Source organism: Colius striatus, chromosome 5 (genome assembly GCF_028858725.1).
Source record: "Colius striatus isolate bColStr4 chromosome 5, bColStr4.1.hap1, whole genome shotgun sequence".
NCBI classification, from domain to species: domain Eukaryota; kingdom Metazoa; phylum Chordata; class Aves; order Coliiformes; family Coliidae; genus Colius; species Colius striatus.
Genome location: NC_084763.1, coordinates 24,928,478 through 24,943,790, shown reverse-complemented (window position 1 = coordinate 24,943,790; position 15,313 = coordinate 24,928,478). Strand labels below are relative to the sequence as shown.

At 41.8% G+C, this 15,313-nt stretch overlaps 1 protein-coding gene across 1 annotated transcript in view; it reads left to right on the top strand.

Moving 5' to 3' along the window:
- Positions 1-425: 425 nt before the first annotated feature.
- PALS2 (protein associated with LIN7 2, MAGUK p55 family member) overlaps positions 426-15,313 on the top strand; it is a 53,794-nt gene continuing 38,906 nt past the window's right edge. The window contains exon 1 of the mRNA XM_061996683.1: positions 426-551. The gene's annotated coding sequence lies outside the window, so the exon portion shown is untranslated. The remainder of the gene's footprint in view (positions 552-15,313) is intronic.

Here is a 15,313-nt window from a genome sequence, read left to right as displayed (position 1 = left end):
GCCTCCACCACCCCGCACGCGCTGCTTTTACACACGCACGCACTAGCACACACGTGCCCCTCGCGCCCGCCGACTCCCGCCCCGACACGCCCCCACGCGCAGCCACGCGCACAGGCGCCCCCAGCCCCGCACACCCGCACGCTCGCGCTGCCTCGCCCTCAGGCTGGCGCGGGGCGGGGCCGCCGCCGGGCGCGGGGCGGAGGGTGGCGAGGCAGCGGCGCGCGCGCCCCCTCAGGCGCCCAGCCGTTTGCTCCGGCGGGCGGGGGAGGGGCTCGCGCGCCATCGCCGCGGCGGCCGCGCGCGCGCCGGGAAGGCAGGGGGCGGGGGGAGGAGGAGGAGGAGGAGCGGGAGCGCGTGCTACAGCCACGCCGGCGGCGCGCGCCGAGGCGGGCGCAGAGCGGTAGGAACGGCGGCGGGTGCGGAGCCGGCGGGGAGGCTGAGGCACCTCTGGCTCGCGCTTGCCCTCCGCCAGTTCACGCGCCCGAGTTCGTAGATGGGGCTTAGCGGCGCCCGCTGAGGAGGGGACGCGGAGCGGGAGCTGGTGCCAGCCGGTGAGTTACAGTGCCGGCGAGGAGGTCGCGTGTGCGGGGGGTAGGGGAGGAGGGTCTGTCCGCCCGCCCGTCCGCCCTCCCGCCTGCCTTAATCTCCCTCCCTTCAGGCCGGCGGGGAAATGGTGGTGGGAGGCGGGGTCCCGCAGCGGTCCCGGCCGACCCCCTTGCCCCGGGGCCGGGCGGCCGTAGCGGGGCGCGCTTGCCCCAGCAGCTGCCGTGTGTGTGGCGTGAGGGCGGGGGAGAGCCGCCCGCCCGCAGGTATCAGTGCCGGGCGGGCCTGCGGGAAAGCGAACATGGCAGCGCCGGAGTCGGGGAAGAGGCATTTTTGCCCCTGGGGCGAGGATTAACCCTCCTCCTCCCGCCTCCGGATGCGTCCCCGGGAGACTCGCTCTTGCATCTGCCGCTCCGGATTATCTACCTACCCACCCTCCTTCCCCCACCCCTTCCCGGTATTTTCTCTTCTCTTGGAGATTATCAGGTTTCCCGCCCCTCCCTCTTCGGGATCCTCCGCCTCCCTCTTCCTCCGAGGGGATTATCTCCCCCTTCTCTACTGGATTATCCCCCTGGTTCGCTATCGCTGTCCCTCCCTTCCCCGTTATGCCCCTCCGCAGCCTCTCCTCTCAGGGATTATTTTATCTCCCTTTGGGGTGATTCTTCCTCTCTTGATCTCTGCCCCGGCCTTTCCTTGCTTATTTTCCTACCGAGGAAGTCATACCTCCCCTTCCGTTTGCCTGACTGGGGAAAGGGGAGAAAATGTGGTTGTAATCGGGTGGACAGGAGTTTCCAGTAGTGCTATCATCTCCTTGGTCTCTGTGCTAGTACTACAGGCCAGTGTATGTAGGTGGTAGGAGAGGCACCAAGGATGTGCAGAGCTTGTGGCAGAGTTTGGCCCGTGGCGTTGTGCTCCAAATACAGGAAAATACCTGCACCCTTTCTGCGATGTTACATCTGTTGATGGAGGTGCTGGTAAAAGACAGCCCGTCTGGATCAGTGCTTGGTGAAGACGTGTACATGCATGGCTGGATGGTGGGTATTGCACGTTAACCAGAAACTGCATTGGAAAAAGCCATCAGACTCCTAGTTTGTTTGAGGAAGGTACGATGTACAGTAGTAGTATTATAATGCAAGTGGAAAGGTGCATGGATGACATTGCTGCTGTCCAGGGGTCAAAACTGACTTAGATAATTTGTCTTGGCTTTCAAAGCAGCTGGTTTAAGATACTGCTCTGTGATGAGGAGGAAGGAGACAGGTATCTTTCACCTAGTTTCTGATGCTTGAGTGTTTTACTACCATCAACATGGTGGCATAGGAAAAACTAATCTGTTCCTGAAGAGGGCAGATAAGGTTTATCCCTTTGGCTCCTGTATAGGTTAGACTATTGTCTTCTTGTTACTCTTAGTCTTACTGCATGTGGGATCACTGGAGGAGAATTGCAGATCTTTTGACCATCTTGCAGTACAAGGGCCAGGATTATATCCATTAAACTTCTCCGACTTGACTTTGAGAGGAGGAGGGGTTGTGAGAAATTGTACAGAGTCTAGGCAGCTATAAATAGATGCAGGACTAGAGGAGGCTTTGAACAAATCTTACCATGCTGCATCTTAACAAATGGTGTCTGTTAACTGGTTGACACTAGCATCATAATGTTTCCTTTTATTTCTGCTGAGGTGGTTGGCTTTGAACACCTTGACACGTGACTGGACCATACAATATCTGTCATAAAATCTGTCTTGAAAATACCATAGGGAAAACTGTTGTTTAAATACAGTGCTGATGATTGCAGTCTAGTTTGGGCTCATTTTAGTTTGATTTTTAAAGGACTCTTCAGAGAAAGCTTTAATTTCCTCTCCCCTCCCTTTAAATTTTTGGAACTGATGATCTTGCCCTCCTTACTTTGCTCTTGAAGTATTGCATTATATAGATTGAGATGCACATTACTATGAAAAAGCTGCAATCTTGAGACATTGTGTCATAATGCTGGTACCACTGAGAGCTTTTTATTTCCTTGTCTTTTCTAGATGAGATGTTTTACTACCATCTTTGTTGATCGGTTTTGGGTTTTTGTCTGTTTTTTTTTTTTTTTTTTACATTTCTTTTTAATTGGAACCTTCAGCATCTAAGCAAAGGTGTGTATATTCAGCTTCTTTGAATTCTGGGTGCTTGGGTTTGTTTCGAATCCTATGGCTCACTGCTGTTTCAGCATGTCTTGCCAAGAACTACTTAATATGGAAATTATTGACAAATATACTGTACCAGCTATATGGAATGGTGTCTGTTCCACAGATATATTAGTGAGCTAACTGTGTACTCGAAGTCACTAAAATGATCAAAAAGCTGTTGCAACATAAGGTGCAGCTGGACCTTTCTTGAACTGCCTCGTGTTGCATTTTTTTCTTTCTTTAAGCAACTAATGGAAGCTCTTAACTGAAATCGTGACTTACATCACATACTATTTGGGGTTTTTTTAAGTGAAATAAAAATAAGAAAGGAAGTAGTGAAAACATGCCTGGCTAATTTGAAGGAGTCTTAATGAAGGCTAATAGGATGAATATCTGCAAGAACCATGACTTCTAGGGTATTTCTTACTTAAAGCATAACATTTTTATCTGATTTTTTTTTTTTTTTTTGTCTTTCAGAGTTGCTCTATATGCAAACTTCAGGGAGGTAGAAAGGAACAGAAAGATAGGCAGTATAACTTACTACTTTTAGCTTTTCTGGTTTAGATTCAACCACAGTTAAAGCAGGAAACCCAAATAATCTAAAAATATTTTGTCAGGCTTTATTTTGAACCATTAAGGATGTGATTTCAGCATTGGCTTCTTCAGTCAGAATCAAGCTCCAGGTCCTTGTATTGGGTATTCCTACGTGCAGAAACAGAGGTCTGTATTCTGAAGAAAACTTTGTGGTACCATAATAACAGGCAAAAGAGTCTTTAGTATGACTTGCTTCGTACAATAACTCAGTCCTTGAATTACTCAGTTTTTCTAAATGTAAGTATTTAAGAGTCTGGATGTTATTTTATAAAAAATTAGTGTCCTGCTTTATAACCACGCTTTCTGCTATAGTTATGATTTGAAGTTCTGACTTGACTGTCCCAGACTCTTATGAGTGCCCTTTGATCCTCTATGTGGGACGCTACTCTGTAGATCAGTGAATTCTTATTCTCTAGAAAAGCGATCCAGATGTGGAATGAATTATACTGTCCTAAGATTTGAAAGGATAAAAAGCCTCACACAAATTTAAATAAAATGCTCTGTCGTGTTCTGTCTTTAAGATAAAAATGGATAAAAATTGACTCATTCTGATTTGAGAGAGTTGACTGAGGTAGTGATCATGCTACGAGATGAGAAGAGAGTTATTTGCTGCAGGAGTACTGCAGGATGGAGAGATGGGTTCTCAACACTACATACATCTGAACTTGCTTTTTGCTGCTTATTCTTTCTCTTTCTTTCTTTTTTTTTTTTTCCCTCTTAACTGTTCTTGAGTGAGATGTTCAGGTCTGTTCTTTTAAGGAAAAGATAGCCAATAGAGGAGTTGAAGTGTAGGGAGAAACTTCCTAACTCTTCTTAACAAGTCAAACAAGTTACTGTAGAGTATGATGGCAGAATTAAGAGCAAGTCTGTGAGACAGAATGTGGTCCTCCACAACAGTAGCAGCTCATAAAGTGTCCTGGGGAAATGTGAGTTTAGCTCAGGCTAGCATTTGTGAAGCAGGCTGAAATATAGACATGACAGTCACAAATACTCTGTGGAATGTAATGGTTCATTTTCATTGTCGGGAAGGTGTCAATGGGACTTCTTAATCGCAGGATAAATAGTAGATGATGATTGTTTTGGAGCTTAAAACTGATTTGAGATTTATTAAATCATGTGTTAGCTGGAAAGCAGTGCCAAAGAGCTGGGCCAGTAGGTATTACTGGCTAGTGCAAGTACAGTTGTGACTAAAGTCTTTATAATCAGAGTTCAACAAAATGTCAGGATAATGGTTCAGATTTTGGGAGGAAGAGTTAAGGTAGTTTTTCAGTTAAGATATTATCTGAGTCCGTGGTCATGATCACCATCTCCAATTGGATCTCAGTATATTACAGCAAAACTGTTGATTTTGCAGGGGATAAACAATTCATTGTGATTTAATGTCCTGTCCCATGGCTTAAAAGTTGGGTTTTTTTCAGAATAAAGCAAGCCTGAATTATTTAGTTACACTGATGTCATTCTACAAGAATAATGGAGACCAAAAAGAGAAGAGAGGCTAGGAGGGGTGGTTTTCCATACCAAAACATTTACATTCCTATTTTGGGTTAATTAGTCTTTAAAAGGATAGTCATTCCACAACTTGTATTAAATAATAAATGTAAACATTTGAAAATTATAGATTCTTTACTTTTGCCTTGTGTTCAATTATTTTCAAGGTCTCTTTGGCTAAAAAAAAAAGAATAAAAGATGTTACATATTGAGAATGCTTCATGTTACCAACCATTCTCTAGTTTTCACAGGTCGGTTATTTACAAAACTCATTTTGATGTCAGTATCCAGGTCTCCTGAAAGCGTGGTGGAAATTAACAAGATACTGACATTACGTAATGTTTCAGGTTTGCTTGCAAGAAATGTTATTTAAGGAATTACTTGAATATGTTCTTTTAAGAGTATTGACTAGCGCATTCTGACAAACAACTGTTTGAGAATAGGAACTTGGTGAAACCCTTTGCTGACTTCAGGGAATGTCAGTTGGTTCTACAAAGTTGTTTTTCCTTTTTCCAGGTGGGGGTGGGGAATGAACCAATTCTTTGCATCTTACACAGAGAAAAGATTGCTGTTACAGCTTTTGCTGTAGTAATTTTGTAGTAAGCGTGGCTACTCTAAGTTTGGTTTTAGTTTTCTAATGAAAGCCTTATATCCACCCGCTGCTCAAATCTGCATTAATGGTAAGTTAAAGGGATACCATTTAAACTATCTGACACAGGGTGGGGAAAAACAGATTGAGGGTAAATAGACTGAGGGTAAAAAGGCACAGTAAAGCTTTTTCTTAAGATCAGTAACACAATGTAGGGAAGCACTCAAGTAAATCTGTAGGGTAATGGAAACAAACTGTATCAGCCATTGTGACTTACCAAATTTTGTGATATGTTTAAAAAAATATTTGATTCCATGTTCATTCGTTAGTTACTCATGCTCTATTCAGAGATATACATGCAGCTATCATGTGAAAGGTTTTGGGTATAAAATATCTCAGCAACTTTTTATGTGGCATTGATTTATTTTTTGGAAAAGACATTTGGCCAATTGGTAAGTCAACCTTTATATATCCTCTTATTAAAATTCCACCCCATGCCTTTCCTGACCCAGTGCTGAAGTTTACAGAAGTCTTTTTGGCAAGATGGAACTGCTGATGCAGCAGAAGTTCTGAAACTGGGAAGGGAAGCTGCAGGCCCGTTAGTGAAATGAGCAAAAAGTTTATTTTGCCTTTCCAAGCAATTCTGGCTTACTGCCTTATGAACTGTGGTGCTGGAGCAAGGCAGAGTGTTCTGTTGCTGAACAGAAATTGCTTGAATGATACCAGGTTGACCATAATCCTACTGCTTCTTACAGCTTGACTAGCATTTTTCGAGTCACCAGAAGTGCAGGAGGAAGAGATGCAATTAGCAATTGGAAACTCAGTTTATGCATTCAATGGTAGAGAACACGTGGGCAGAGAGAAATTTTTAAGTTAAACCTAATGTTTATAGAGTGTGTGAGTGAATGCCAATTACACAGATTTCAGTTGCTCTTCCCAGAACCGCTGGTACAGTTTTGCCGCATACACCAGATTGGGTAAGCTATAGCAAAATGGGACAGACAGTGCTTGATTTGGTTGGTTCTGGTCAGTGAAGCTCTTTTATGTAGATTTAATCTGTGTAATATTTGAGCAGCTTCTAGAAGCGTGTTGCTTGGTGTGATTGGCACTTTATCATATGTGATCTTGCCTCTGAGGATAGACTCTTTGTGTACATTGCTACATGTGATATTTAAAGCATTGTTCAAGTGTAGCTTATTTATGGAGTGAAACAATAGTGGTAGCTGGTCTGGCTCTGGGATTTTTGTTCGATTTCTTCATAGCTTTCTCCAGGGTGGCCCCCTTTGCTGCATGAATAAAATGTAACTGGCAGAAACCTCTTGTCAGAGGAGTTGTCCGTCCTGAGCTCTGTGATAATCTCCTAGGTGTCCTGGCTCAAGAGTGATAAAATGGACACGCTACATTTGAGTTCCCGTTATTTGTGGAACAAGACTGGTAAGCAGTGTCACCGAGTTTTAAACAGCACTGCTGTAACGTTAGTGGGTCGTTCAAAGGTGAGGACTGTGCTTCGGTTGCTCTGACTGATGGCTGGGAACCCTCACCTTGCAGCTGTGGCCTGCTGGCGGCAGGGATCACATCTGTTTCCTGCCTGCTTTGCTAGCAGGGAGAAATGTTGGGGCAGTTTTGAGGAGAGGCAATAAGTACACTTGAAGAAATGTCAGGAAAAGGGTAGGAGAGCACAGAAGGGATGCAGTTGAATTCTTTGAAGTTTGACACATAATGAGGTACAAAAATTCATCTACTTGTAATCTACCAGTGTGTCACCAGCTCCCCGCCTCCCACGATATAGGTCATAGGGATCAAGACGTTAGAAATATTGCTATTGGGATGGGAGAGTGGCTGGATACGTTCGCTGATGAGAAGAGGCTTTGGGTGTCGTTGAGAGGCGCGGCGCGGTATGGTTGATTTCACCGTTTCCCGGTCGCTGCCAGATGCGCGGCTTCCGCGCGCCCTCTGCGGGCGACACCGCGGCAGCGGCGGGAGTGGAGCTTCACGCGACAGGGGCGGCGTGCGGGTACAAAAATCCTCTGCACTCCTGGATTGACACATTTTGAAATCTTGGTCGAGCCGTTGGATCAGAAAGCGAATCTCCCATCCAGTAGTCTACTGCTTGGGGAAGTTGCTGCGGTCTGTTTGCTGGGACTTGTGCTGTCAACTGGAAACACGCAAGTTTACTGGTGAACTGAATTTATTAGCTATTAATTCAAGTCTACCCATTCAACTGCCAGATCTTGGCAAACATCTCTGCAAACAGCACTGGCTAACTAAATAGCAGCAGCATGAATGCATAGTGTTCTTACTAAGTTTACCCTACAATTATCAGTCTTAGCTCAGATCCCATGCTATTATAGTGCAGGAAAACGGTAAGCAGCAACAGTTAAACTGTTTAACAGGGATCTTCAGAAGGAAGAACTTCATTAGTACTAATGAACAGGAAATGGAAGGGAGAAATGTGGACTGTTCATCAGCTGGGTTCCTCATAAGGTGCAAAGTCCAAAGTCATTTGAAATTTCCAAGAGAAGTGAATACTTCGTACCTGATTCCAGGCTTCTGGTCTTGTTTCACTGTGTTTCTTCTTAGCTGTTCAAAACTTGAGCTTTTGTGACTCATAGTAAAATTATTGTAGGGAGGACATAGGGTTAGGCCATGTTTGACCACACAACTTCTTTCTCTGTAAAGCCACCAAAACCATTTTGAGACAATTTGAATTACAGTAATGCTGTTAGGTCTTGCTGTTAACTGGAGATGTTGAATGAAAACACTTTATGTGGATTATTATGTAAGTTAAAGCTCATAAGATTCTAATATTTTGTTGTTGTTTTTTTTCAAGTAGTCTCATTTGTAAGATTTGGCAAAAACCTATATAGAGGAACCTCCAGTGAAACCAGTAGGAAGTCTTTTCTTTGGAGTTAGTAGAATTAGTCTAATTACAGATTTGTCAAGAAGTACTTCTGCAAGAATCTCCAAAAGACTCTGCATCTTAGCTTCGAGTGTATGGGCACTGTTGAAAGATGGAACTGTATGTCTGTCCATGCCTGATATTTGGTGTTCCACCGTGTTACTGGTTACATATATCTGTATACCATCACTGAAAAAGACCTTTACATAGAATGTACACTTTTGTACACAAAATTATTTTCTCAGTATTTATGCCATTATGAAGCTTTTGCACACTTCAATAAAAAAAAAAAAATCCCTTGTGCCTCCCCACCGCAGGCATAGATGATTTTACTTTGCAAATATAATTACTGTACTTCCAGAAAGTAATCTCTCTGGACAGCCATGGACTAGTTCGAATTAGATTACTCTTTTTTTTCCTCTAGGGTGAGTTAATACATTGAGTTTTATTTTTCTGTAATTACTTAAAAATTCAGATTACTTGTAATACTTGTTATTTTTCCCTTATTGCTAGGCTGGGATGTTGAAGAATACTTGAATTTTATCTGTAACTATATTCTCTAGGTAGATATCTACCCTACTCCTGGTATTTATGCTCTGTTCACTTAGTCACAGTTGTAGACTTTCTTAATTTGGAAATACTGGAAATATTTACTTAATAAGCAGAGAGTAAGCACACTAACTCTTTCAACAGTGACATTTAAGTAAGTCTGGCTATTGCAATGTTTTTGTTAAATCCGTGTTTCCAGTCTTTCAAATAGTTTGGCAGTAAGCAGTGTGATTAAAACAAGTTACTAGACTTTGCTTCTGCTACATAAATCTTGGGACAGAAAGCTGGTCAGTACAAAATAAACAGAGAAGAAAAGACAATCTTTGGAGATACTATAGTCAAGAAAGCATTTTTCCCAGTTTTTTTCACGACCTTCTGCAGGAAGTGCGATTCTCTGGATAGAAGGTGGGACACTAATGCCAAAATGCAGATGCTTTTACGTAAATGGCCTGTTTATATTTGGATTTAACTTACTTTAAGAAGTATCTCTGTGCTTACTAAGCATGAGATCAGAGAAATCTACAAAGATGAATTTGTAAGTGAACGTCATTGTTTGAAAAACTAGTGCTGTTTTGAAATAGGCAGAAGGAAATCTTTGGTGTTTTGGAGTCTCGGGACAGGACTTTCTGTTTGTGGTAAATGCAAGACCAACCAGGATATCTGCAGAAGCAATTGATTTTAATTCTGTAGTTGGCATCTGGTATCAAAGTTCAGGAGTGTTATATACTAATACAAGATTTGTTTATTAAATGCAAGGGTAAAACTTGTTATTTGCATTGTCAGTAAAGTTGTACAGCCCAGCTACATAACTCTTGAGTCCCTTACACGTGTGAAAGTATTTAGGTGCTCTTTAACACAGTGTTTTTTCAAATAGTGTCTTTTGAGAGCTCAAGCAGTGTGGCTTGGATAAGTAGATGGTGAGGTGGATTGAGAGCTGGCTGAGTAACAGAGCCCAGAGGGTGGTGATCAATGCAACAGAATCAAGTTGGAGGTCTGTGGCCAGTGGAGTTCCACAGGGATCGGTTCTGGGGCCAGTCTTGTTCAACGTTTTCATCAGTGACCTGGATGAGGGGACAGAGTGCACCCTCAGCAAGTTGGCTGACGACACCAAACTGGGAGGACTGGCTGATTCCCCAGAAGGCTGTGCTGCCATTCAGCGGGATCTCGACCAGCTTGAGAGTTGGGCAGAGAGGAGCCTCATGAGGTTCAACAAGGACAAGTGCAGAGTCCTGCATCTGGGAAGGAGCAACCCCATGCACCAGTACAGGCTGCAGAGCAGCTCTGCAGAGAGAGACCTGGGAGTCCTGATTGACAATAAGCTAAACATGAGCCAGCAATGAGCCCTCATGGCCAAGAAGGCCAATGGCATCCTGGGATGCATCAAGAAAGAGTGTGGCCAGCACGTTAAGGGAGGTTCTGCTCCCTTTCTACTCTGCCCTGGTGAGGCCTCATCTGGAGTCCTGTGTCCAGTTCTGGGCTCCTCAGCTCAAGAGGGACAGGGAGGTGCTGGAGAGAGTCCAGTGCAGGGCCACCAAGATGATCAGGGGACTGGAACATCTTTTGTATGAGGAAAGGCTGCGGGAACTGGGGCTGTTTAGTCTGGAGAGGAGGAAACTGAGGGAAGATCTTATTAACATTTATAAATATCTAAAGGGTGGGTGTCAGGAAGTTGGGGCATCCCTTTTTTCTATAGTAGCTGGCAACAGGACAAGGGGTAATGGGATGAAGCTGGAACACAAAAAGTTCCACTTAAATATAAGAAAAAACTATTTCACTGTTCAGGTGAGGGAGCCCTGGCACAGGCTGCCCAGAGGGGTTGTGGAGTCTCCTTCCTTGAAGGTCTTCAAGACCCACCTGGACATGTTCCTATTTGACCTGATCTAGGTGAACCTGCTTCTGCAGGGGGGTTGGACTAGATGATCTCTAAAGGTCCCTTCCAACCCCCATTCTATGAAATAATAAGAGCTGTCACTGGGTCAGACTGAAGGTCCATCTAACTCTTTTTTTCCAACATGCAGTGCAACTTCTGAAACCATTCAGGATCTATCACGAACTCCTGTTAACATTATCTCTGAGCAGTTTTTCGAGAAGACAGAAGACACAGGTGTCTCCCGATGAGAGGCAGCTGGGCCCATTAAATATAGTACCTGGATGACGGTAAATTCAGCTTCCAGAAAGTATAAAGTAGTATATCATTGTCCCCAAGCACCCAGACATCATTATCCAGAAACTGGTGAAGAATTTAATTGTGCTAATCTGCAACAGTGGCAGAATCCAAAATTTAATGTGTTGTTCATGACTAAAATAACAGCTTATGTAATTGCCCTGGGCTTGCACATTAACAGCTTCCAAAAAAGATCAGATTCCTTTGCAGAGGGGATTGAAAACTAAGGCAGCGGAATGACTGATAATGCTAAAGGCATAACACTAAAGTTCTCCAGAAAGTCTATACCCTTGTAGACAGCAAAGAGAACACATTTACCACCCTTTCTTCTTCTATGCTTTTCTACAAGTCATTAGGGGGCCAGTATAAACATAAGAGGATGATTTAAAATACCAGGCAGAGGTAAGTAGCTGTAGAAATGGTTACCTGTAAGAAAAAGATGTCTGCTCCCTGCTATTGCACCGAAGAACACTGCCTTTCTCCTGCTTGATGGGATCTTGCTCTATGTTACTCATTTGAACAGAACAAGGGTGTTACCAGTAATGAGTTGGAGGTGGCAGTCAGTGTATGAAATGGATTTTTTTAAAAAAGAATGCTATATGTGTGTCATTGTATATGCACATATGTGTATATGAATCTAAAAAGAGCATTTTTAATGGAGTACAATATTTTTTATATATGTATTAAGAGTATGTGTGTGTACACATGCATGCGTTAAGAAAAAGCAACACTTGCTTATGAACAAAAAGCCCAGCATCTATAAGCTGCCCAGCAAAGTATAAAACCAAAGTAAGTATACATGACGTTTTCCCTAGATAAACATTAGTTAGATTCTGGAATATTGACTTGAAGACTTTTTGAACCAAATGAGGTTTGTGGGTTGTTTATGTAATTCCTATTGTGTGCTTTTACTATTCAAAATGCTTCCATTTCAAAACTAATCTCAACTTCTTCATAGACTAGTATTGATATAGAAATTGCTACTGTGCACTGGAGATTGATTTGATTAAACATAAGGAACTCTTATCCTTGGACTGGATTACTCTTTAGTTTCTTTAAATAATTGACATGGATTTTCTCTGGAGTGCTTGATAACTGAGATGTGATATGTGTATCACTGTATCCTACTGTGAAGACTGAGCCAGTACTAGTTCTTGTTTTGGTAATAGAACTAGTAGTGTTGAGTTTGCAGTGGGTTAATGATTACCCATATATTTGTGATTTAGGAGCACGCCAGACTGGCTGATACACCCACAGATTGTTCTTTGGTTGGCCATTCCTCCATTCTGCCTAATGATGTCTTCAAATGGAACAGCAGAATTGTATGTTTAGCCTTCAAGCACTGGAGCCTATATGACTGTTTACATATTTACCTGCTCTCTAGAAATCTGACTGCTGCTGTGTGGCACTCTGTGTAAGGTGGACTTAGCATTGGCCAAGATCTTGGTGTGGCTTTAAAGGTTCTTCTACCCTCAGTGTGGGGTTTTAGTAAGTATCGAAGGACACAGTGTGATGAGGCTAAATGAAGAATATTTTGATAGTTTTAATTTTGAGATCACTGGTCATAGGGTCCTTTGAATTTATGTGTCTGTGCTGATAACAGGTAGTTAACTGAAGCTGAAGGAAAGGCTTCTAGAGCAGCAATAGAAGTACTCTCTCAAGTCAACTGGCAGCATGGTATCCTGTGCTTGGAAAAGATCTTCAACCAATGTGTGGAAATGCATAGATAATAAAGAAACAGTGATCTGTTTTAAATTGCTGTGATTAAAAAGCCAAGATTCTTCCTAAAATCCCACATTGTCCCATATCTAAACTCAGAATTGAGAACAAAATGTAGCAACTGGTTTATCTTTCACTCACTTCAGTCATTCCACAGGTAGCTAGCAATGTGTTCTATTCAGGATCATTTGGAAAACACTTCCAAGTTTATGGTAATACCAATGACTTTTAAGCTTCTTGGTTCAGTCCTCTTAATGCAAGTAGGAAAGATGAAGTCAGGACTTCCAGACCATCTCGTGTTAACAGTGAACAAGAGATGTATTTTATTCAGTGAAATTGTCCTGATACGGGATCCAAGCAGTGATGGCTATACAATATAGGCACATAGTGCTGTAGAAATACTTTCTGCTACCTGTTGTGAATGTGATGAGGAGGACCCAGAGAGATGTAAAGAGGTCTTTCCTCTTTGCTTTTCAGTATTTCATATTTTCACACTTAGGTTCTTGTATTTGGTCACTTCATCAGTCGGGTGATGTGGTGTCCCGATTTTCTAAAAATATTTTTAAATTTTTTTTTTTCAAGATGAATTTCTTATCACCTTTTAACAAGAGGCATAGTCCCTGGCAAACCCATAGTTTGGAATAAGTGGAATGTAGTAGTTCTCAGACTTAACATGTGTTGGAAAGTGTATAAAGGTAAGAGCAGTTCCACTACCAAGAACCTGGTCTAAAGTTTTTGAAGTGTTCTTTCTTCTTGGGATCAGAGATTTTTATAGTGTTAGCTGAAACAAGTAATTGTTTTGTTTGGCTTTGGTTTTTTTGTTGTTTAGAAATAACGCAACAGTGGAGTTCAGGAAAAATTTAACCGACTTTTTATTATCACAATTTGCACCAGGAGGTCAGGTCTTCCTCTAGGTCTTGTTTAGAGAAGCAACAATGGTATATCTAACTTCCATTGTCAAAAATAGCTATAGTTTGATCTTCTTATGTTTTGAAAATGAGGCTTAACTATACTTGTCTTTTACTGGAGAAATAGATCCTTTGGAAGAATATTGAGTTGAAGTGCAGCATGCATGTATTTATTGTATAGGAGAAAAAAGAGGAGTAAAATTTTCCAGCTGTACATTGAATATTGTCTGTTGAAGTGATGCCTAAAAATATTCTTATGATACATTCAGCATCTTCAGATGCACAAATCTCAGCTAGTATTATCTAGAATTATTATACTTCGTTAGCTGTGACCAAATTAGAATCCTGCTAAAGCTGTTAGTGTAATGGTTCTTGGCAACTTCTGACAGGGTTAACAAGACAAAGAAAGGCAAAAGCAGTGAAGAGTCATCAGGACTCTAAATCCTGGCCGTCTTTTGAATTAGAATTGAAACATAATAGAAAGATCTCTCAGTGTCCATAGCACAGTTTTTAATCAAACTACTCATCCTTTTAATGCAGCTAAGGTCCCATTTTGGTTTTAGTCTCTACTCCGTTTTTAAGCAGTTGGGTACTACTTAGGAAACAGGAAGAGCAATCTTCTTGAGTGAACAGAAACAGGCAGTGAATGGAAGAATAGTGAAAATATCTTGAGTATATGTGAATATGAATAGCCTTTATGTGAACCAAATGGGTTAATCAAGAGTTAGACTATATGTTATTTCTCATTTTGTACTTAAAAAAATATATACAAATACCTGGAAACATGCTGTAAGTCATCTTACTTCTTTCCCCCCACCCCCTCTGCTTCTGAGCCACTCCTTTTGCCATATCTAGTTTTTCTAACTATTTCATAATATGTTACCTACTTTCCAGCCTTTTTTTTCCCCTTTTATTCATTAGAAATAATTTACTATTAAATAGGTGTTCAAGACTTTTCGTCCTCGAACAAAATTTTACTCTCATTTCTGTTTTGAAGAGATAACCAGTACGGTAGTGTTTAAATTTTGGCTAAATGTTGTAATCACAGAAGTTGTGGTGTGTATGAGTGCTTGTGTGTTATGATGGCTGGTGTAATTTGGAAATGTACAAAACGGATCATTGCAAAAAAGCCATGAGGGATAATCTGACACTTAGTTGATCTTGAATTTCTAAATCTCAGTGGTGATTAAAGTTATTATATTTTCCACGCCTCTCCAAACTGTAATCCAACAAAAACCTTCAAAAGATTAAAGTCAATTATTTCTTTTATGAGAGACATCTTTGTACAAGGTGCTAGAAGTGCTGTGTCTAGAAGTTTGTTTAGGATGCTCTTATTGTCGTGTATGTCTCTTACAGAACCTATTTCCCTTCTTTGAAAATCATAAGACACTGTATTGCATTGGCTTTGCTGTTGGCATTGGAGATTCAAGTGAAAAATGTCTAGGGAAAGCAAGAATGTCTCAAATGTAGTTGCAGTGATACTTCTCTGCTTAAAATATACAGTAGAGTCTTGCAGCACTGAACTAGCAAATTTGTTCACTAGCACTGAACTTCTTGTCAGTCTTTGCATTGTTTTTCTGTATCTGTCATACAGAAAAACCTATATCCACCTATTCTTAGAAAACCCCATAGCTGACAAGCAAGACTGTTAGAATTACTTCACTGATTTATTTATTTAATAGTCTTCCTGATA